Source organism: Loxodonta africana (assembly GCF_030014295.1).
Source record: "Loxodonta africana isolate mLoxAfr1 chromosome 26 unlocalized genomic scaffold, mLoxAfr1.hap2 SUPER_26_unloc_2, whole genome shotgun sequence".
NCBI lineage: Eukaryota > Metazoa > Chordata > Mammalia > Proboscidea > Elephantidae > Loxodonta > Loxodonta africana.
The window spans coordinates 2,049,660-2,070,268 of record NW_026974841.1 but is presented as its reverse complement, the minus strand read 5'-3'; positions in this window follow the sequence as shown (position 1 = coordinate 2,070,268).

Sequence of the window (20,609 nt, the reverse complement as noted above, 5' to 3'; positions counted from 1 at the left end):
TTGCCAGCGGGGCTCTTCGTTTGGGCCTATTCTTGCCTGCAGGACTCTGTTCGGGCCTCTTCTTGCCTGCACAGCCCCTCTACTCGGGCCTATTTTTGCCTGCGGGACTCTGTCCAGGCCTATTGTTGCCCCCAGAAAACTCCGTTCGGTCCTATTCTGGCTTGTGGGACTCTGTTCGGGCGTATGCTTGCCTGCAGGAATCCACTTTCAGGGTTATGCTGACCTGTGGGATTCTCAGTTTGGGCGTATTCTCGCCTGCAGGACATCTCTTCGGGCCTATTCTCGGCCGCGGGACCCTCTGTTTGGTCGTTTCTGGCCTGCGGGACTCTCCGTTCAGGCCTAATCTTGGGAGCGGGACTCTACTCGGGCCTATTCTTGCCTAGGGGCCTCTTCTATTCGTGCTTATTCTTGCCAGTGGGACTCTGCTCAGGCCCGTTCTTGCCTGCAGGATTCTGCGTTTGGGCTTATTCTTGCTTGCCGGACAGTGTTCGGGCGTCTTCTTGCCTGCACGGCTCCTCTACTCGGGCCTCATTTTGCCTTCGGGACACCGTTCGGGTCTATTCTTGGTCCGGGAATCTCCGTTCGGGCCTATGCTGGCCTGCTGGACTCTGTTCGGGCCTATGCTTGCCTGCGGGAATGACCGTTCGGGCCTATGTTGGCCTGCGGGACTCTCCGTTCGGGCCTATTCTCTGGAGCGGGACTTTACTCGGGCCTATTCTTGCCTCCGGGGCTCCTCTATTCTTGCCTATTCTTGCCTCCGGGAATCTCCGTTCTGGCCTGTTCGGGCCTGCGGGACTCTGTTCGGGCCTATGCTTGCCTGCAGGAATCTCTGTTCCGCCCTACTCTGGCCTGCGGGACTCTCCGTTCGGGCCTATTCTGGCCTGCGGGACTCTTTTCGGGCCTATTCTTGCTCCGGGAATCTCCGTTCGGGCGTACCCTGGCTTGCGGGACTCTGTTGGAGCCTATGCTTGCCTGCAGGAATCTCTATTCTGGCCTATTCTGGCCTGCAGGACTCTCCGTTCGGGCCTATTCTGGCCTGCAGGACTCTGTTTGGGCCTATGCTTGCCTGCGGGAATCTCCGTTCAGGCGTATGCTGGCCTGCGGGTCTCTCCGTTCGGGCCTATTCTTGCCTGCGGGACTCTCCATTTGGGCGTATCCTTGCCTGCGGGACTCTGTTCGGGCCTCTTCTTGCCTGCACGGCTCCTCTACTCGGGCCTATTTTTGCCTGTGGGACTCTATTGGGGCCTATTCTTGCCTCCGACAATCTCCGTGCGGGCCTATTCTGGCCTGCGGGACTCTTCGTTGGGGCCTAGGCTTCCCTTCGGCAATCTCCGTTCAGGCGTATGCTGGCCTGCGGGACTCTGTTCGGGCCTTTGGTTGCTTTCGGAAATCCCCGTTCTGGTCTATTCTGGCCTGCGGAATTCTGTTCGGGGCTATTCTTGCTCCGGGAATCTCTGTTCGGGACTATTCTTGCTCCGGGAATCTCTGTTCGGGACTATTCTGGCCTGTGGGACTCTGTTCGGGCCCATGCCTGCCTGCGGGGCTCTCTGTTCAGGCCTTTTTCATCTACGGGACTCTCCGTTCGGGCCTATTCTCTGGAGCGGGACTTTAGTCGGGCCTACTCTTGCCTACGGGGCTCCTCTATTCTTGCCTCTGGGATTCTGTTCGGGCCTATTCTTGTCTGCGGGACTCTCCTTTTGAGCCTATTCTTGCCTGAGGGTTCTCCGTTCAGGGCTACTCTTGCCAGCGGGACTCTGTTCGTGCCTCATCTTGCCTGCATGGCTGCTCTACTCGGGCCTATTCTTGCCCGCGGGACTCTGTTCGGGCCTATCCTTGCTCCGGGAATCTCCGTTCGGGCATACCCTGGCCTGCGGGACTCCGTTCGGGCCTATTCTGGCCTGCGGGACTCTGTTTGGGCCTATGCTTGCCTGCAGGAATCTCTGTTCCGGCCTATTGTGGCCTGCAGGACTCTCCGTTGGGGCCTATTCTGGCCTGCGGGACTCTGTTTGGGCCTATGCTTGCCTGCAGGAATCTCTGTTCCGGCCTATTGTGGCCTGCAGGACTCTCCGTTGGGGCCTATTCTGGCCTGCGGGACTCTGTTTGGGCCTATGCTTGCCTACGGGAATCTCCGTTCAGGCGTATGCTGGCCTGCGGTATTCTCAATTTGGGCATATTCTCTCGCCTGCGGGACTTTCCTTTGGGCCTATTCTCGCCTGCGCAACTCTCCGTTCGGGACTATTCTCACCTGCGCAACTCTCCGTTCGGGACAATTCTGACCTGCAAAACTCTCCGTTCGGACCTAATCTAGCCTCTGGGAGTCTCCTTTGGGGTCTCCTGTTGTGTGCGGGGCTGCTCTATTCCAGCCTTTTGTGCTTACGGAGCTCCGATATTCGGTCCTGTTCTAGCATGCGGAGCTCCGCTACTCAGGCCTGATTGTGCGTGCGGGGCTCCGCTACTCGGGCCTGTTGGTGCATGCAGGGCTCCACTACTTGGGCCTGTTCGTGCATGCGGGGCTCCGCTATTCAGGCCTGATAGTGTGTGCGGGGCTCCTCTATTCAGGCCTGTCCTTCCCTGCGGGACTCTATTCGGGCCTATTCTGGCCTGCGAGACTCTCCGTTCGCTCCTATCGTGGTCTGCGGGACCCTCGTTCGGGCCCATTCTCGCCTTCGAGACCCTCTGTTCGGGCTTTTCTGGCCTGCGGGACTCTCCGTTCGGGCCTATTCTTGTGAGCGGGTCTCTATTCGGGCCTATTTTTGCCTAAGGGCTCCTCTATTCGGGCCTATTCTGGCCTGCGGGACTCTCCGTTCGGGCCTATTCTCACCTGGGGAACTCTCCGTTCGGGCCTTTCTGGCCTTCGGGACTCTGTTCGGGTCTCTTCTTGCCAGCGGGGCTCTTCGTTTGGGCCTATTCTTGCCTGCAGGACTCTGTTCGGGCCTCTTCTTGCCTGCACAGCCCCTCTACTCGGGCCTATTTTTGCCTGCGGGACTCTGTCCAGGCCTATTGTTGCCCCCAGAAAACTCCGTTCGGTCCTATTCTGGCTTGTGGGACTCTGTTCGGGCGTATGCTTGCCTGCAGGAATCCACTTTCAGGGTTATGCTGACCTGTGGGATTCTCAGTTTGGGCGTATTCTCGCCTGCAGGACATCTCTTCGGGCCTATTCTCGGCCGCGGGACCCTCTGTTTGGTCGTTTCTGGCCTGCGGGACTCTCCGTTCAGGCCTAATCTTGGGAGCGGGACTCTACTCGGGCCTATTCTTGCCTAGGGGCCTCTTCTATTCGTGCTTATTCTTGCCAGTGGGACTCTGCTCAGGCCCGTTCTTGCCTGCAGGATTCTGCGTTTGGGCTTATTCTTGCTTGCCGGACAGTGTTCGGGCGTCTTCTTGCCTGCACGGCTCCTCTACTCGGGCCTCATTTTGCCTTCGGGACACCGTTCGGGTCTATTCTTGGTCCGGGAATCTCCGTTCGGGCCTATGCTGGCCTGCTGGACTCTGTTCGGGCCTATGCTTGCCTGCGGGAATGACCGTTCGGGCCTATGTTGGCCTGCGGGACTCTCCGTTCGGGCCTATTCTCTGGAGCGGGACTTTACTCGGGCCTATTCTTGCCTCCGGGGCTCCTCTATTCTTGCCTATTCTTGCCTCCGGGAATCTCCGTTCTGGCCTGTTCGGGCCTGCGGGACTCTGTTCGGGCCTATGCTTGCCTGCAGGAATCTCTGTTCCGCCCTACTCTGGCCTGCGGGACTCTCCGTTCGGGCCTATTCTGGCCTGCGGGACTCTTTTCGGGCCTATTCTTGCTCCGGGAATCTCCGTTCGGGCGTACCCTGGCTTGCGGGACTCTGTTGGAGCCTATGCTTGCCTGCAGGAATCTCTATTCTGGCCTATTCTGGCCTGCAGGACTCTCCGTTCGGGCCTATTCTGGCCTGCAGGACTCTGTTTGGGCCTATGCTTGCCTGCGGGAATCTCCGTTCAGGCGTATGCTGGCCTGCGGGTCTCTCCGTTCGGGCCTATTCTTGCCTGCGGGACTCTCCATTTGGGCGTATCCTTGCCTGCGGGACTCTGTTCGGGCCTCTTCTTGCCTGCACGGCTCCTCTACTCGGGCCTATTTTTGCCTGTGGGACTCTATTGGGGCCTATTCTTGCCTCCGACAATCTCCGTTCGGGCCTATTCTGGCCTGCGGGACTCTTCGTTGGGGCCTAGGCTTCCCTTCGGCAATCTCCGTTCAGGCGTATGCTGGCCTGCGGGACTCTGTTCGGGCCTTTGGTTGCTTTCGGAAATCCCCGTTCTGGTCTATTCTGGCCTGCGGAATTCTGTTCGGGGCTATTCTTGCTCCGGGAATCTCTGTTCGGGACTATTCTTGCTCCGGGAATCTCTGTTCGGGACTATTCTGGCCTGTGGGACTCTGTTCGGGCCCATGCCTGCCTGCGGGGCTCTCTGTTCAGGCCTTTTTCATCTACGGGACTCTCCGTTCGGGCCTATTCTCTGGAGCGGGACTTTAGTCGGGCCTACTCTTGCCTACGGGGCTCCTCTATTCTTGCCTCTGGGATTCTGTTCGGGCCTATTCTTGTCTGCGGGACTCTCCTTTTGAGCCTATTCTTGCCTGAGGGTTCTCCGTTCAGGGCTACTCTTGCCAGCGGGACTCTGTTCGTGCCTCATCTTGCCTGCATGGCTGCTCTACTCGGGCCTATTCTTGCCTGCGGGACTCTGTTCGGGCCTATCCTTGCTCCGGGAATCTCCGTTCGGGCATTCCCTGGCCTGCGGGACTCCGTTCGGGCCTATTCTGGCCTGCGGGACTCTGTTTGGGCCTATGCTTGCCTGCAGGAATCTCTGTTCCGGCCTATTGTGGCCTGCAGGACTCTCCGTTGGGGCCTATTCTGGCCTGCGGGACTCTGTTTGGGCCTATGCTTGCCTACGGGAATCTCCGTTCAGGCGTATGCTGGCCTGCGGTATTCTCAATTTGGGCATATTCTCTCGCCTGCGGGACTTTCCTTTGGGCCTATTCTCGCCTGCGCAACTCTCCGTTCGGGACTATTCTCACCTGCGCAACTCTCCGTTCGGGACAATTCTGACCTGCAAAACTCTCCGTTCGGACCTAATCTAGCCTCTGGGAGTCTCCTTTGGGGTCTCCTGTTGCGTGCGGGGCTGCTCTATTCCAGCCTTTTGTGCTTACGGAGCTCCGATATTCGGTCCTGTTCTAGCATGCGGAGCTCCGCTACTCAGGCCTGATTGTGCGTGCGGGGCTCCGCTACTCGGGCCTGTTGGTGCATGCAGGGCTCCACTACTTGGGCCTGTTCGTGCATGCGGGGCTCCGCTATTCAGGCCTGATAGTGTGTGCGGGGCTCCTCTATTCAGGCCTGTCCTTCCCTGCGGGACTCTATTCGGGCCTATTCTGGCCTGCGAGACTCTCCGATCGCTCCTATCGTGGTCTGCGGGACCCTCGTTCGGGCCCATTCTCGCCTTCGAGACCCTCTGTTCGGGCTTTTCTGGCCTGCGGGACTCTCCGTTCGGGCCTATTCTTGTGAGCGGGTCTCTATTCGGGCCTATTTTTGCCTAAGGGCTCCTCTATTCGGGCCTATTCTGGCCTGCGGGACTCTCCGTTCGGGCCTATTCTCACCTGGGGAACTCTCCGTTCGGGCCTTTCTGGCCTTCGGGACTCTGTTCGGGTCTCTTCTTGCCAGCGGGGCTCTTCGTTTGGGCCTATTCTTGCCTGCAGGACTCTGTTCGGGCCTCTTCTTGCCTGCACAGCCCCTCTACTCGGGCCTATTTTTGCCTGCGGGACTCTGTCCAGGCCTATTGTTGCCCCCAGAAAACTCCGTTCGGTCCTATTCTGGCTTGTGGGACTCTGTTCGGGCGTATGCTTGCCTGCAGGAATCCACTTTCAGGGTTATGCTGACCTGTGGGATTCTCAGTTTGGGCGTATTCTCGCCTGCAGGACATCTCTTCGGGCCTATTCTCGCCCGCGGGACCCTCTGTTTGGTCGTTTCTGGCCTGCGGGACTCTCCGTTCAGGCCTAATCTTGGGAGCGGGACTCTACTCGGGCCTATTCTTGCCTAGGGGCCTCTTCTATTCGTGCTTATTCTTGCCAGTGGGACTCTGCTCAGGCCCGTTCTTGCCTGCAGGATTCTGCGTTTGGGCTTATTCTTGCTTGCCGGACAGTGTTCGGGCGTCTTCTTGCCTGCACGGCTCCTCTACTCGGGCCTCATTTTGCCTTCGGGACACCGTTCGGGTCTATTCTTGGTCCGGGAATCTCCGTTCGGGCCTATGCTGGCCTGCTGGACTCTGTTCGGGCCTATGCTTGCCTGCGGGAATGACCGTTCGGGCCTATGTTGGCCTGCGGGACTCTCCGTTCCGGCCTATTCTCTGGAGCGGGACTTTACTCGGGCCTATTCTTGCCTCCGGGGCTCCTCTATTCTTGCCTATTCTTGCCTCCGGGAATCTCCGTTCTGGCCTGTTCGGGCCTGCGGGACTCTGTTCGGGCCTATGCTTGCCTGCAGGAATCTCTGTTCCGCCCTACTCTGGCCTGCGGGACTCTCCGTTCGGGCCTATTCTGGCCTGCGGGACTCTTTTCGGGCCTATTCTTGCTCCGGGAATCTCCGTTCGGGCGTACCCTGGCTTGCGGGACTCTGTTGGAGCCTATGCTTGCCTGCAGGAATCTCTATTCTGGCCTATTCTGGCCTGCAGGACTCTCCGTTCGGGCCTATTCTGGCCTGCAGGACTCTGTTTGGGCCTATGCTTGCCTGCGGGAATCTCCGTTCAGGCGTATGCTGGCCTGCGGGTCTCTCCGTTCGGGCCTATTCTTGCCTGCGGGACTCTCCATTTGGGCGTATCCTTGCCTGCGGGACTCTGTTCGGGCCTCTTCTTGCCTGCACGGCTCCTCTACTCGGGCCTATTTTTGCCTGTGGGACTCTATTGGGGCCTATTCTTGCCTCCGACAATCTCCGTGCGGGCCTATTCTGGCCTGCGGGACTCTTCGTTGGGGCCTAGGCTTCCCTTCGGCAATCTCCGTTCAGGCGTATGCTGGCCTGCGGGACTCTGTTCGGGCCTTTGGTTGCTTTCGGAAATCCCCGTTCTGGTCTATTCTGGCCTGCGGAATTCTGTTCGGGGCTATTCTTGCTCCGGGAATCTCTGTTCGGGACTATTCTTGCTCCGGGAATCTCTGTTCGGGACTATTCTGGCCTGTGGGACTCTGTTCGGGCCCATGCCTGCCTGCGGGGCTCTCTGTTCAGGCCTTTTTCATCTACGGGACTCTCCGTTCGGGCCTATTCTCTGGAGCGGGACTTTAGTCGGGCCTACTCTTGCCTACGGGGCTCCTCTATTCTTGCCTCTGGGATTCTGTTCGGGCCTATTCTTGTCTGCGGGACTCTCCTTTTGAGCCTATTCTTGCCTGAGGGTTCTCCGTTCAGGGCTACTCTTGCCAGCGGGACTCTGTTCGTGCCTCATCTTGCCTGCATGGCTGCTCTACTCGGGCCTATTCTTGCCCGCGGGACTCTGTTCGGGCCTATCCTTGCTCCGGGAATCTCCGTTCGGGCATACCCTGGCCTGCGGGACTCCGTTCGGGCCTATTCTGGCCTGCGGGACTCTGTTTGGGCCTATGCTTGCCTGCAGGAATCTCTGTTCCGGCCTATTGTGGCCTGCAGGACTCTCCGTTGGGGCCTATTCTGGCCTGCGGGACTCTGTTTGGGCCTATGCTTGCCTACGGGAATCTCCGTTCAGGCGTATGCTGGCCTGCGGTATTCTCAATTTGGGCATATTCTCTCGCCTGCGGGACTTTCCTTTGGGCCTATTCTCGCCTGCGCAACTCTCCGTTCGGGACTATTCTCACCTGCGCAACTCTCCGTTCGGGACAATTCTGACCTGCAAAACTCTCCGTTCGGACCTAATCTAGCCTCTGGGAGTCTCCTTTGGGGTCTCCTGTTGCGTGCGGGGCTGCTCTATTCCAGCCTTTTGTGCTTACGGAGCTCCGATATTCGGTCCTGTTCTAGCATGCGGAGCTCCGCTACTCAGGCCTGATTGTGCGTGCGGGGCTCCGCTACTCGGGCCTGTTGGTGCATGCAGGGCTCCACTACTTGGGCCTGTTCGTGCATGCGGGGCTCCGCTATTCAGGCCTGATAGTGTGTGCGGGGCTCCTCTATTCAGGCCTGTCCTTCCCTGCGGGACTCTATTCAGGCCTATTCTGGCCTGCGAGACTCTCCGATCGCTCCTATCGTGGTCTGCGGGACCCTCGTTCGGGCCCATTCTCGCCTTCGAGACCCTCTGTTCGGGCTTTTCTGGCCTGCGGGACTCTCCGTTCGGGCCTATTCTTGTGAGCGGGTCTCTATTCGGGCCTATTTTTGCCTAAGGGCTCCTCTATTCGGGCCTATTCTGGCCTGCGGGACTCTCCGTTCGGGCCTATTCTCACCTGGGGAACTCTCCGTTCGGGCCTTTCTGGCCTTCGGGACTCTGTTCGGGTCTCTTCTTGCCAGCGGGGCTCTTCGTTTGGGCCTATTCTTGCCTGCAGGACTCTGTTCGGGCCTCTTCTTGCCTGCACAGCCCCTCTACTCGGGCCTCTTTTTGCCTGCGGGACTCTGTCCAGGCCTATTGTTGCCCCCAGAAAACTCCGTTCGGTCCTATTCTGGCTTGTGGGACTCTGTTCGGGCGTATGCTTGCCTGCAGGAATCCACTTTCAGGGTTATGCTGACCTGTGGGATTCTCAGTTTGGGCGTATTCTCGCCTGCAGGACATCTCTTCGGGCCTATTCTCGCCCGCGGGACCCTCTGTTTGGTCGTTTCTGGCCTGCGGGACTCTCCGTTCAGGCCTAATCTTGGGAGCGGGACTCTACTCGGGCCTATTCTTGCCTAGGGGCCTCTTCTATTCGTGCTTATTCTTGCCAGTGGGACTCTGCTCAGGCCCGTTCTTGCCTGCAGGATTCTGCGTTTGGGCTTATTCTTGCTTGCCGGACAGTGTTCGGGCGTCTTCTTGCCTGCACGGCTCCTCTACTCGGGCCTCATTTTGCCTTCGGGACACCGTTCGGGTCTATTCTTGGTCCGGGAATCTCCGTTCGGGCCTATGCTGGCCTGCTGGACTCTGTTCGGGCCTATGCTTGCCTGCGGGAATGACCGTTCGGGCCTATGTTGGCCTGCGGGACTCTCCGTTCGGGCCTATTCTCTGGAGCGGGACTTTACTCGGGCCTATTCTTGCCTCCGGGGCTCCTCTATTCTTGCCTATTCTTGCCTCCGGGAATCTCCGTTCTGGCCTGTTCGGGCCTGCGGGACTCTGTTCGGGCCTATGCTTGCCTGCAGGAATCTCTGTTCCGCCCTACTCTGGCCTGCGGGACTCTCCGTTCGGGCCTATTCTGGCCTGCGGGACTCTTTTCGGGCCTATTCTTGCTCCGGGAATCTCCGTTCGGGCGTACCCTGGCTTGCGGGACTCTGTTGGAGCCTATGCTTGCCTGCAGGAATCTCTATTCTGGCCTATTCTGGCCTGCAGGACTCTCCGTTCGGGCCTATTCTGGCCTGCAGGACTCTGTTTGGGCCTATGCTTGCCTGCGGGAATCTCCGTTCAGGCGTATGCTGGCCTGCGGGTCTCTCCGTTCGGGCCTATTCTTGCCTGCGGGACTCTCCATTTGGGCGTATCCTTGCCTGCGGGACTCTGTTCGGGCCTCTTCTTGCCTGCACGGCTCCTCTACTCGGGCCTATTTTTGCCTGTGGGACTCTATTGGGGCCTATTCTTGCCTCCGACAATCTCCGTGCGGGCCTATTCTGGCCTGCGGGACTCTTCGTTGGGGCCTAGGCTTCCCTTCGGCAATCTCCGTTCAGGCGTATGCTGGCCTGCGGGACTCTGTTCGGGCCTTTGGTTGCTTTCGGAAATCCCCGTTCTGGTCTATTCTGGCCTGCGGAATTCTGTTCGGGGCTATTCTTGCTCCGGGAATCTCTGTTCGGGACTATTCTTGCTCCGGGAATCTCTGTTCGGGACTATTCTGGCCTGTGGGACTCTGTTCGGGCCCATGCCTGCCTGCGGGGCTCTCTGTTCAGGCCTTTTTCATCTACGGGACTCTCCGTTCGGGCCTATTCTCTGGAGCGGGACTTTAGTCGGGCCTACTCTTGCCTACGGGGCTCCTCTATTCTTGCCTCTGGGATTCTGTTCGGGCCTATTCTTGTCTGCGGGACTCTCCTTTTGAGCCTATTCTTGCCTGTGGGTTCTCCGTTCAGGGCTACTCTTGCCAGCGGGACTCTGTTCGTGCCTCATCTTGCCTGCATGGCTGCTCTACTCGGGCCTATTCTTGCCCGCGGGACTCTGTTCGGGCCTATCCTTGCTCCGGGAATCTCCGTTCGGGCATACCCTGGCCTGCGGGACTCCGTTCGGGCCTATTCTGGCCTGCGGGACTCTGTTTGGGCCTATGCTTGCCTGCAGGAATCTCTGTTCCGGCCTATTGTGGCCTGCAGGACTCTCCGTTGGGGCCTATTCTGGCCTGCGGGACTCTGTTTGGGCCTATGCTTGCCTACGGGAATCTCCGTTCAGGCGTATGCTGGCCTGCGGTATTCTCAATTTGGGCATATTCTCTCGCCTGCGGGACTTTCCTTTGGGCCTATTCTCGCCTGCGCAACTCTCCGTTCGGGCCTATTCTTGCCTGCGGGACTCTCCGTTCCGGCCTATTCTTGCCTGCGGGTCTCTCCGTTCGGGACAATTCTGACCTGCAAAACTCTCCGTTCGGACCTAATCTAGCCTCTGGGAGTCTCCTTTGGGGTCTCCTGTTGCGTGCGGGGCTGCTCTATTCCAGCCTTTTGTGCTTACGGAGCTCCGATATTCGGTCCTGTTCTAGCATGCGGAGCTCCGCTACTCAGGCCTGATTGTGCGTGCGGGGCTCCGCTACTCGGGCCTGTTGGTGCATGCAGGGCTCCACTACTTGGGCCTGTTCGTGCATGCGGGGCTCCGCTACTCGGGTCTGTTCGTGCTTGCAGGGCTCTGCTACTCGGGCCTGTTCGTGCGTGCGGGGCTCCGCTATTCAGGCCTGATAGTGTGTGCGGCGCTCCTCTATTCAGGCCTCTGCTTCCCTGCGGGACTCTATTCGGGCCTATACTTCCCTGCGGGACTCTGTTCGGGCCTATTCTGACCTGCGAGACTCTCCGTTCGCTCCTATCGTGGTCTGTGGGACCCTCTTTCGGGCCCAGTCTCGCAACGAGACCCTCTGTTCGGGCTTTTCTGGCCTGCGGGACTCTCCGTTCGGGCCTATTCTTGTGAGCGGGTCTGTATTCGGGCCTATTTTTGCCTAAGGGCTCCTCTATTCGGGCCTATTCTGGCCTGCGGGACTCTCCGTTCGGGCCTATTCTCACCTGGGGAACTCTCCGTTCGGGCCTTTCTGGCCTTCGGGACTCTGTTCGGGTCTCTTCTTGCCAGCGGGGCTCTTCGTTTGGGCCTATTCTTGCCTGCAGGACTCTGTTCGGGCCTCTTCTTGCCTGCACAGCCCCTCTACTCGGGCCTCTTTTTGCCTGCGGGACTCTGTCCAGGCCTATTGTTGCCCCCGGAAAACTCCGTTCGGTCCTATTTTGTCTTGTGGGACTCTGTTTGGGCCTATGCTTGCCTGCGGGAATCTCCTTTCAGGGTTATGCTGACCTGTGGGATTCTCAGTTTGGGCGTATTCTCGCCTGCAGGACATCTCTTCGGGCCTATTCTCGGCCGCGGGACCCTCCGTTCGGGCCTAATCTTGGGAGCGGGAGCGGGACTCCACTCGGGCCTATTCTTGCCTAGGGGCCTCTTCTATTCGTGCTTCTTCTTGCCAGTGGGACTCTGCTCAGGCCCGTTCTTGCCTGCAGGATTCTGCGTTCGGGCTTATTCTTGCTTGCCGGACAGTGTTCGGGCGTCTTCTTGCCTGCACGGCTCCACTACTCGGGCCTCATTTTGCCTTCGGGACACCGTTCGGGTCTATTCTTGGTCCGGGAATCTCCGTTTGGGCCTATGCTGGCCTGCTGGACTCTGTTCGGGCCTATGCTTCCCTGCGCGAATGACCGTTCGGGCCTATGTTGGCCTGCGGGACTCTCCGTTCGGACCTTTCTGGCCTCCGGGACTCTCCGTTCGGGCCTATTCTCTGGAGCGGGACTTTACTCGGGCCTATTCTTGCCTCCGGGGCTCCTCTATTCTTGTCTATTCTTACCTCCGGTAATCTCCGTTCTGGCCTGTTCGGGCCTGCGGGACTCTGTTCGGGCCTATGCTTGCTCCGGGAATCTCCGTTCGGGCGTACCCTGGCTTGCGGGACTCTGTTCGGGCCTATGCTTGCCTGCAGGAATCTCTATTCTTGCCTATTGTGGCCTGCAGGACTCTGTTTGGGCCTATGCTTGCCTGCGGGAATCTCCGTTCAGGCGTATGCTGGCCTGCGGGTCTCTCCGTTCGGGCCTATTCTTGCCTGCGGGACTCTCCATTTGGGCGTATCCTTGCCTGCGGGACTCTGTTCGGGCCTCTTCTTGCCTGCACGGCTCCTCTACTCGGGCCTATTTTTGCCTGTGGGACTCTGATGGCGCCTTTCCTGCCTCCGACAATCTCCGTTCGGGCCTATTCTGGCCTGCGGGACTCTTCTTTTGGGCCTATGCTTCCCTTCGGCAATCTCCGTTCAGGCGTATGCTGGCCTGCGGGACTCTGTTCGGGCCTTTGGTTGCTTTCGGAAATCCCCGTTCTGGTCTATTCTGGCCTGCGGAATTCTGTTCGGGGCTATTCTTGCTCCGGGAATCTCTGTTCGGGACTATTCTTGCTCCGGGAATCTCTGTTCGGGACTATTCTTGCTCCGGGAATCTCTGTTCGGGACTATTCTGGCCTGTGGGACTCTGTTCGGGCCCATGCCTGCCTGCGGGGCTCTCTGTTCAGGCCTTTTTCATCTACGGGACTCTCCGTTCGGGCCTATTCTCTGGAGCGGGACTTTAGTCGGGCCTACTCTTGCCTACGGGGCTCCTCTATTCTTGCCTCTGGGATTCTGTTCGGGCCTATTCTTGTCTGCGGGACTCTCCTTTTGAGCCTATTCTTGCCTGAGGGTTCTCCGTTCAGGGCTACTCTTGCCAGCGGGACTCGTTCGTGCCTCATCTTGCCTGCATGGCTGCTCTACTCGGGCCTATTCTTGCCCGCGGGACTCTGTTCGGGCCTATCCTTGCTCCGGGAATCTCCGTTCGGGCATACCCTGGCCTGCGGGACTCCGTTCGGGCCTATTCTGGCCTGCGGGACTCTGTTTGGGCCTATGCTTGCCTGCAGGAATCTCTGTTCCGGCCTATTGTGGCCTGCAGGACTCTCCGTTGGGGCCTATTCTGGCCTGCGGGACTCTGTTTGGGCCTATGCTTGCCTACGGGAATCTCCGTTCAGGCGTATGCTGGCCTGCGGTATTCTCAATTTGGGCATATTCTCTCGCCTGCGGGACTTTCCTTTGGGCCTATTCTCGCCTGCGCAACTCTCCGTTCGGGACTATTCTCACCTGCGCAACTCTCCGTTCGGGACAATTCTGACCTGCAAAACTCTCCGTTCGGACCTAATCTAGCCTCTGGGAGTCTCCTTTGGGGTCTCCTGTTGCGTGCGGGGCTGCTCTATTCCAGCCTTTTGTGCTTACGGAGCTCCGATATTCGGTCCTGTTCTAGCATGCGGAGCTCCGCTACTCAGGCCTGATTGTGCGTGCGGGGCTCCGCTACTCGGGCCTGTTGGTGCTTGCAGGGCTCTGCTACTCGGGCCTGTTCGTGCATGCGGGGCTCCGCTATTCAGGCCTGATAGTGTATGCGGGGCTCCTCTATTCAGGCCTGTCCTTCCCTGCGGGACTCTATTCGGGCCTATTCTTCCCTGCGGGACTCTGTTTGTGCCTATTCTGGCCTGCGAGACTCTCCGTTCGCCCCTATCGTGATCTGCGGGACCCTCGTTCGGACCCATTCTCGCCTTCGAGACCCTCTGTTCGGGCTTTTCTGGCCCGCGGGACCCTCCGTTCGGTCGTTTCTGGCCTGCGGGACTCTCCGTTCGGGCTTAATCTTGGGAGCGGGACTCTACTCGGGCCTATTCTTGCCTAGGGGCCTCTTCTATTCGTGCTTCTTCTTGCCAGTGGGACTCTGTTCAGGCCCGTTCTTGCCTGCAGGATTCTGCGTTCGGGCTTATTCTTGCTTGCCGGACAGTGTTCGGGCGTCTTCTTGCCTGCACGGCTCCACTACTCGGGCCTCATTTTGCCTTCGGGACACCGTTCGGGTCTATTCTTGGTCCGGGAATCTCCGTTCGGGCCTATACTTCCCTGCGGGATTCTGTTCGGGCCTTTTGTGGCCTGCGAGACTCTCCGTTCGCCCCTATCGTGGTCTGCGGGACCCTCGTTCGGGCCCATTCTCGCCTTCGAGACCCTCTGTTCGGGCTTTTCTGGCCTGCGGGACTCTCCGTTCGGGCCTATTCTTGTGAGCGGGTCTCTATTCGGGCCTATTTTTGCCTAAGGGCTCCTCTATTCGGGCCTATTCTGGCCTGCGGGACTCTCCGTTCGGGCCTATTCTCACCTGGGGAACTCTCCGTTCGGGCCTTTCTGGCCTTCGGGACTCTGTTCGGGTCTCTTCTTGCCAGCGGGGCTCTTCGTTTGGGCCTATTCTTGCCTGCAGGACTCCGTTCGGGCCTATTCTGGCCTGCAGGACTCTGTTTGGGCCTATGCTTGCCTGCGGGAATCTCCGTTCAGGCGTATGCTGGCCTGCGGGTCTCTCCGTTCGGGCCTATTCTTGCCTGCGGGACTCTCCATTTGGGCGTATCCTTGCCTGAGGGACTCTGTTCGGGCCTCTTCTTGCATGCACGGCTCCTCTACTCGGGCCTATTTTTGCCTGTGGGACTCTATTGGGGCCTATTCTTGCCTCCGACAATCTCCGTTCGGGCCTATTGTGGCCTGCGGGACTCTTCGTTGGGGCCTAGGCTTCCCTTCGGCAATCTCCGTTCAGGCGTATGCTGGCCTGCGGGACTCTGTTCGGGCCTTTGGTTGCTTTCGGAAATCCCCGTTCTGGTCTATTCTGGCCTGCGGAATTCTGTTCGGGGCTATTCTTGCTCCGGGAATCTCTGTTCGGGACTATTCTTGCTCCGGGAATCTCTGTTCGGGACTATTCTGGCCTGTGGGACTCTGTTCGGGCCCATGCCTGCCTGCGGGGCTCTCTGTTCAGGCCTTTTTCATCTACGGGACTCTCCGTTTGGGCCTATTCTCTGGAGCGGGACTTTAGTCGGGCCTACTCTTGCCTACGGGGCTCCTCTATTCTTGCCTCTGGGATTCTGTTTGGGCCTATTCTTGTCTGCGGGACTCTCCTTTTGAGCCTATTCTTGCCTGAGGGTTCTCCGTTCAGGGCTACTCTTGCCAGCGGGACTCTGTTCGTGCCTCATCTTGCCTGCATGGCTGCTCTACTCGGGCCTATTCTTGCCCGCGGGACTCTGTTCGGGCCTATCCTTGCTCCGGGAATCTCCGTTCGGGCATACCCTGGCCTGCGGGACTCCGTTCGGGCCTATTCTGGCCTGCGGGACTCTGTTTGGTCCTATGCTTGCATGGAGGAATCTCTGTTCCGGCCTATTGTGGACTGCAGGACTCTCAGTTAGGGCCTATTCTGGCCTGCGAGACTCTGTTTGGGCCTATGCTTGCCTACGGGAATCTCCGTTCAGGCGTATGCTGGCCTGCGGTATTCTCAATTTGGGCATATTCTCTCGCCTGCGGGACTTTCCTTTGGGCCTATTCTCGCCTGCGCAACTCTCCGTTCGGGACTATTCTCACCTGCGCAACTCTCCGTTCGGGACAATTCTGACCTGCAAAACTCTCCGTTCGGACCTAATCTAGCCTCTGGGAGTCTCCTTTGGGGTCTCCTGTTGCGTGCGGGGCTGCTCTATTCCAGCCTTTTGTGCTTACGGAGCTCCGATATTCGGTCCTGTTCTAGCATGTGGAGCTCCGCTACTCAGGCCTGATTGTGCGTGCGGGGCTCCGCTACTCGGGCCTGTTGGTGCATGCGGGGCTAAACTACTTGGGCCTGTTCGTGCATGCGGGGCTCCGCTACTCGGGTCTGTTCGTGCTTGCAGGGCTCTGCTACTCGGGCCTGTTCGTGCGTGCGGGGCTCCGCTATTCAGGCCTGATAGTGTGTGCGGCGCTCCTCTATTCAGGCCTCTGCTTCCCTGCGGGACTCTATTCGGGCCTATACTTCCCTGCGGGACTCTGTTCGGGCCTATTCTGACCTGCGAGACTCTCCGTTCGCTCCTATCGTGGTCTGTGGGACCCTCTTTCGGGCCCAGTCTCGCAACGAGACCCTCTGTTCGGGCTTTTCTGGCCTGCGGGACTCTCCGTTCGGGCCTATTCTTGTGAGCGGTTCTGTATTCGGGCCTATTTTTGCCTAAGGGCTCCTCTATTCGGGCCTATTCTGGCCTGCGGGACTCTCCGTTCGGGCCTATTCTCACCTGGGGAACTCTCCGTTCGGGCCTTTCTGGCCTTCGGGACTCTGTTCGGGTCTCTTCTTGCCAGCGGGGCTCTTCGTTTGGGCCTATTCTTGCCTGCAGGACTCTGTTCGGGCCTCTTCTTGCCTGCACAGCCCCTCTACTCGGGCCTCTTTTTGCCTGCGGGACTCTGTCCAGGCCTATTGTTGCCCCCGGAAAACTCCGTTCGGTCCTATTTTGTCTTGTGGGACTCTGTTTGGGCCTATGCTTGCCTGCGGGAATCTCCTTTCAGGGTTATGCTGACCTGTGGGATTCTCAGTTTGGGCGTATTCTCGCCTGCAGGACATCTCTTCGGGCCTATTCTCGCCCGCGGGACCCTCCGTTCGGGCCTAATCTTGGGAGCGGGAGCGGGACTCCACTCGGGCCTATTCTTGCCTAGGGGCCTCTTCTATTCGTGCTTCTTCTTGCCAGTGGGACTCTGCTCAGGCCCGTTCTTGCCTGCAGGATTCTGCGTTCGGGCTTATTCTTGCTTGCCGGACAGTGTTCGGGCGTCTTCTTGCCTGCACGGCTCCACTACTCGGGCCTCATTTTGCCTTCGGGACACCGTTCGGGTCTATTCTTGCTCCGGGAATCTCCGTTTGGGCCTATGCTGGCCTGCTGGACTCTGTTCGGGCCTATGCTTGCCTGCGCGAATGACCGTTCGGGCCTATGTTGGCCTGCGGGACTCTCCGTTTGGACCTTTCTGGCCTGCGGGACTCTCCGTTCGGGCCTATTCTCTGGAGCGGGACTTTACTCGGGCCTATTCTTGCCTCCGGGGCTCCTCTATTCTTGCCTATTCTTACCTCCGGGAATCTCCGTTCTGGCCTGTTCGGGCCTGCGGGACTCTGTTCGGGCCTATGCTTGCTCCGGGAATCTCCGTTCGGGCGTACCCTGGCTTGCGGGACTCTGTTCGGGCCTATGCTTGCCTGCAGGAATCTCTATTCTTGCCTATTGTGGCCTGCAGGACTCTGTTTGGGCCTATGCTTGCCTGCGGGAATCTCCATTCAGGCGTATGCTGGCCTGCGGGTCTCTCCGTTCGGGCCTATTCTTGCCTGCGGGACTCTCCGTTTGGGCGTATCCTTGCCTGCGGGACTCTGTTCGGGCCTCTTCTTGCCTGCACGGCTCCTCTACTCGGGCCTATTTTTGCCTGTGGGACTCTGATGGCGCCTTTCCTGCCTCCGACAATCTCCGTTCGGGCCTATTCTGGCCTGCGGGACTCTTCGTTGGGGCCTAGGCTTCCCTTCGGCAATCTCCGTTCAGGCGTATGCTGGCCTGCGGGACTCTGTTCGGGCCTTTGGTTGCTTTCGGAAATCCCCGTTCTGGTCTATTCTGGCCTGCGGAATTCTGTTCGGGGCTATTCTTGCTCCGGGAATCTCTGTTCGGGACTATTCTTGCTCCGGGAATCTCTGTTCGGGACTATTCTTGCTCCGGGAATCTCTGTTCGGGACTATTCTGGCCTGTGGGACTCTGTTCGGGCCCATGCCTGCCTGCGGGGCTCTCTGTTCAGGCCTTTTTCATCTACGGGACTCTCCGTTCGGGCCTATTCTCTGGAGCGGGACTTTAGTCGGGCCTACTCTTGCCTACGGGGCTCCTCTATTCTTGCGTCTGGGATTCTATTCGGGCCTATTCTTGTCTGCGGGACTCTCCTTTTGAGCCTATTCTTGCCTGAGGGTTCTCCGTTCAGGGCTACTCTTGCCAGCGGGACTCTGTTCGTGCCTCATCTTGCCTGCATGGCTGCTCTACTCGGGCCTATTCTTGCCCGCGGGACTCTGTTCGGGCCTATCCTTGCTCCGGGAATCTCCGTTCGGGCATACCCTGGCCTGCGGGACTCCGTTCGGGCCTATTCTGGCCTGCGGGACTCTGTTTGGGCCTATGCTTGCCTGCAGGAATCTCTGTTCCGGCCTATTGTGGCCTGCAGGACTCTCCGTTGGGGCCTATTCTGGCCTGCGGGACTCTGTTTGGGCCTATGCTTGCCTACGGGAATCTCCGTTCAGGCGTATGCTGGCCTGCGGTATTCTCAATTTGGGCATATTCTCTCGCCTGCGGGACTTTCCTTTGGGCCTATTCTCGCCTGCGCAACTCTCCGTTCGGGACTATTCTCACCTGCGCAACTCTCCGTTCGGGACAATTCTGACCTGCAAAACTCTCCGTTCGGACCTAATCTAGCCTCTGGGAGTCTCCTTTGGGGTCTCCTGTTGTGTGCGGGGCTGCTCTATTCCAGCCTTTTGTGCTTACGGAGCTCCGATATTCGGTCCTGTTCTAGCATGCGGAGCTCCGCTACTCAGGCCTGATTGTGCGTGCGGGGCTCCGCTACTCGGGCCTGTTGGTGCATGCAGGGCTCCACTACTTGGGCCTGTTCGTGCATGCGGGGCTCCGCTATTCAGGCCTGATAGTGTGTGCGGGGCTCCTCTATTCAGGCCTGTCCTTCCCTGCGGGACTCTACTCGGGCCTATTCTGGCCTGCGAGACTCTCCGTTCGCTCCTATCGTGGTCTGCGGCACCCTCGTTCGGGCCCAGTCTCGCCTTCGAGACCCTCTGTTCGGGCTTTTCTGGCCTGCGGGACTCTCCGTTCGGGCCTATTCTTGTGAGCGGGTCTCTATTCGGGCCTATTTTTGCCTAAGGGCTCCTCTATTCGGGCCTATTCTGGCCTGCGGGACTCTCCGTTCGGGCCTATTCTCACCTGGGGAACTCTCCGTTCGGGCCTTTCTGGCCTTCGGGACTCTGTTCGGGTCTCTTCTTGCCAGCGGGGCTCTTCGTTTGGGCCTATTCTTGCCTGCAGGACTCTGTTCGGGCCTCTTCTTGCCTGCACAGCCCCTCTACTCGGGCCTCTTTTTGCCTGCGGGACTCTGTCCAGGCCTATTGTTGCCCCCAGAAAACTCCGTTCGGTCCTATTCTGGCTTGTGGGACTCTGTTCGGGCGTATGCTTGCCTGCAGGAATCCACTTTCAGGGTTATGCTGACCTGTGGGATTCTCAGTTTGGGCGTATTCTCGCCTGCAGGACATCTCTTCGGGCCTATTCTCGGCCGCGGGACCCTCTGTTCGGTCGTTTCTGGCCTGCGGGACTCTCCGTTCAGGCCTAATCTTGGGAGCGGGACTCTACTCGGGCCTATTCTTGCCTAGGGGCCTCTTCTATTCGTGCTTATTCTTGCCAGTGGGACTCTGCTCAGGCCCGTTCTTGCCTGCAGGATTCTGCGTTTGGGCTTATTCTTGCTTGCCGGACAGTGTTCGGGCGTCTTCTTGCCTGCACGGCTCCTCTACTCGGGCCTCATTTTGCCTTCGGGACACCGTTCGGGTCTATTCTTGGTCCGGGAATCTCCGTTCGGGCCTATGCTGGCCTGCTGGACTCTGTTCGGGCCTATGCTTGCCTGCGGGAATGACCGTTCGGGCCTATGTTGGCCTGCGGGACTCTCCGTTCGGGCCTATTCTCTGGAGCGGGACTTTACTCGGGCCTATTCTTGCCTCCGGGGCTCCTCTATTCTTGCCTATTCTTGCCTCCTGGAATCTCCGTTCTGGCCTGTTCGGGCCTGCGGGACTCTGTTCGGGCCTATGCTTGCCTGCAGGAATCTCTGTTCCGCCCTACTCTGGCCTGCGGGACTCTCCGTTCGGGCCTATTCTGGCCTGCGGGACTCTTTTCGGGCCTATTCTTGCTCCGGGAATCTCCGTTCGGGCGTACCCTGGCTTGCGGGACTCTGTTGGAGCCTATGCTTGCCTGCAGGAATCTCTATTCTGGCCTATTCTGGCCTGCAGGACTCTCCGTTCGGGCCTATTCTGGCCTGCAGGACTCTGTTTGGGCCTATGCTTGCCTCCGGGAATCTCCGTTCAGGCGTATGCTGGCCTGCGGGTCTCTCCGTTCGGGCCTATTCTTGCCTGCGGGACTCTCCATTTGGGCGTATCCTTGCCTGCGGGACTCTGTTCGGGCCTCTTCTTGCCTGCACGGCTCCTCTACTCGGGCCTATTTTTGCCTGTGGGACTCTATTGGGGCCTATTCTTGCCTCCGACAATCTCCGTTCGGGCCTATTGTGGCCTGCGGGACTCTTCGTTGGGGCCTAGGCTTCCCTTCGGCAATCTCCGTTCAGGCGTATGCTGGCCTGCGGGACTCTGTTCGGGCCTTTGGTTGCTTTCGGAAATCCCCGTTCTGGTCTATTCTGGCCTGCGGAATTCTGTTCGGGGCTATTCTTGCTCCGGGAATCTCTGTTCGGGACTATTCTTGCTCCGGGAATCTCTGTT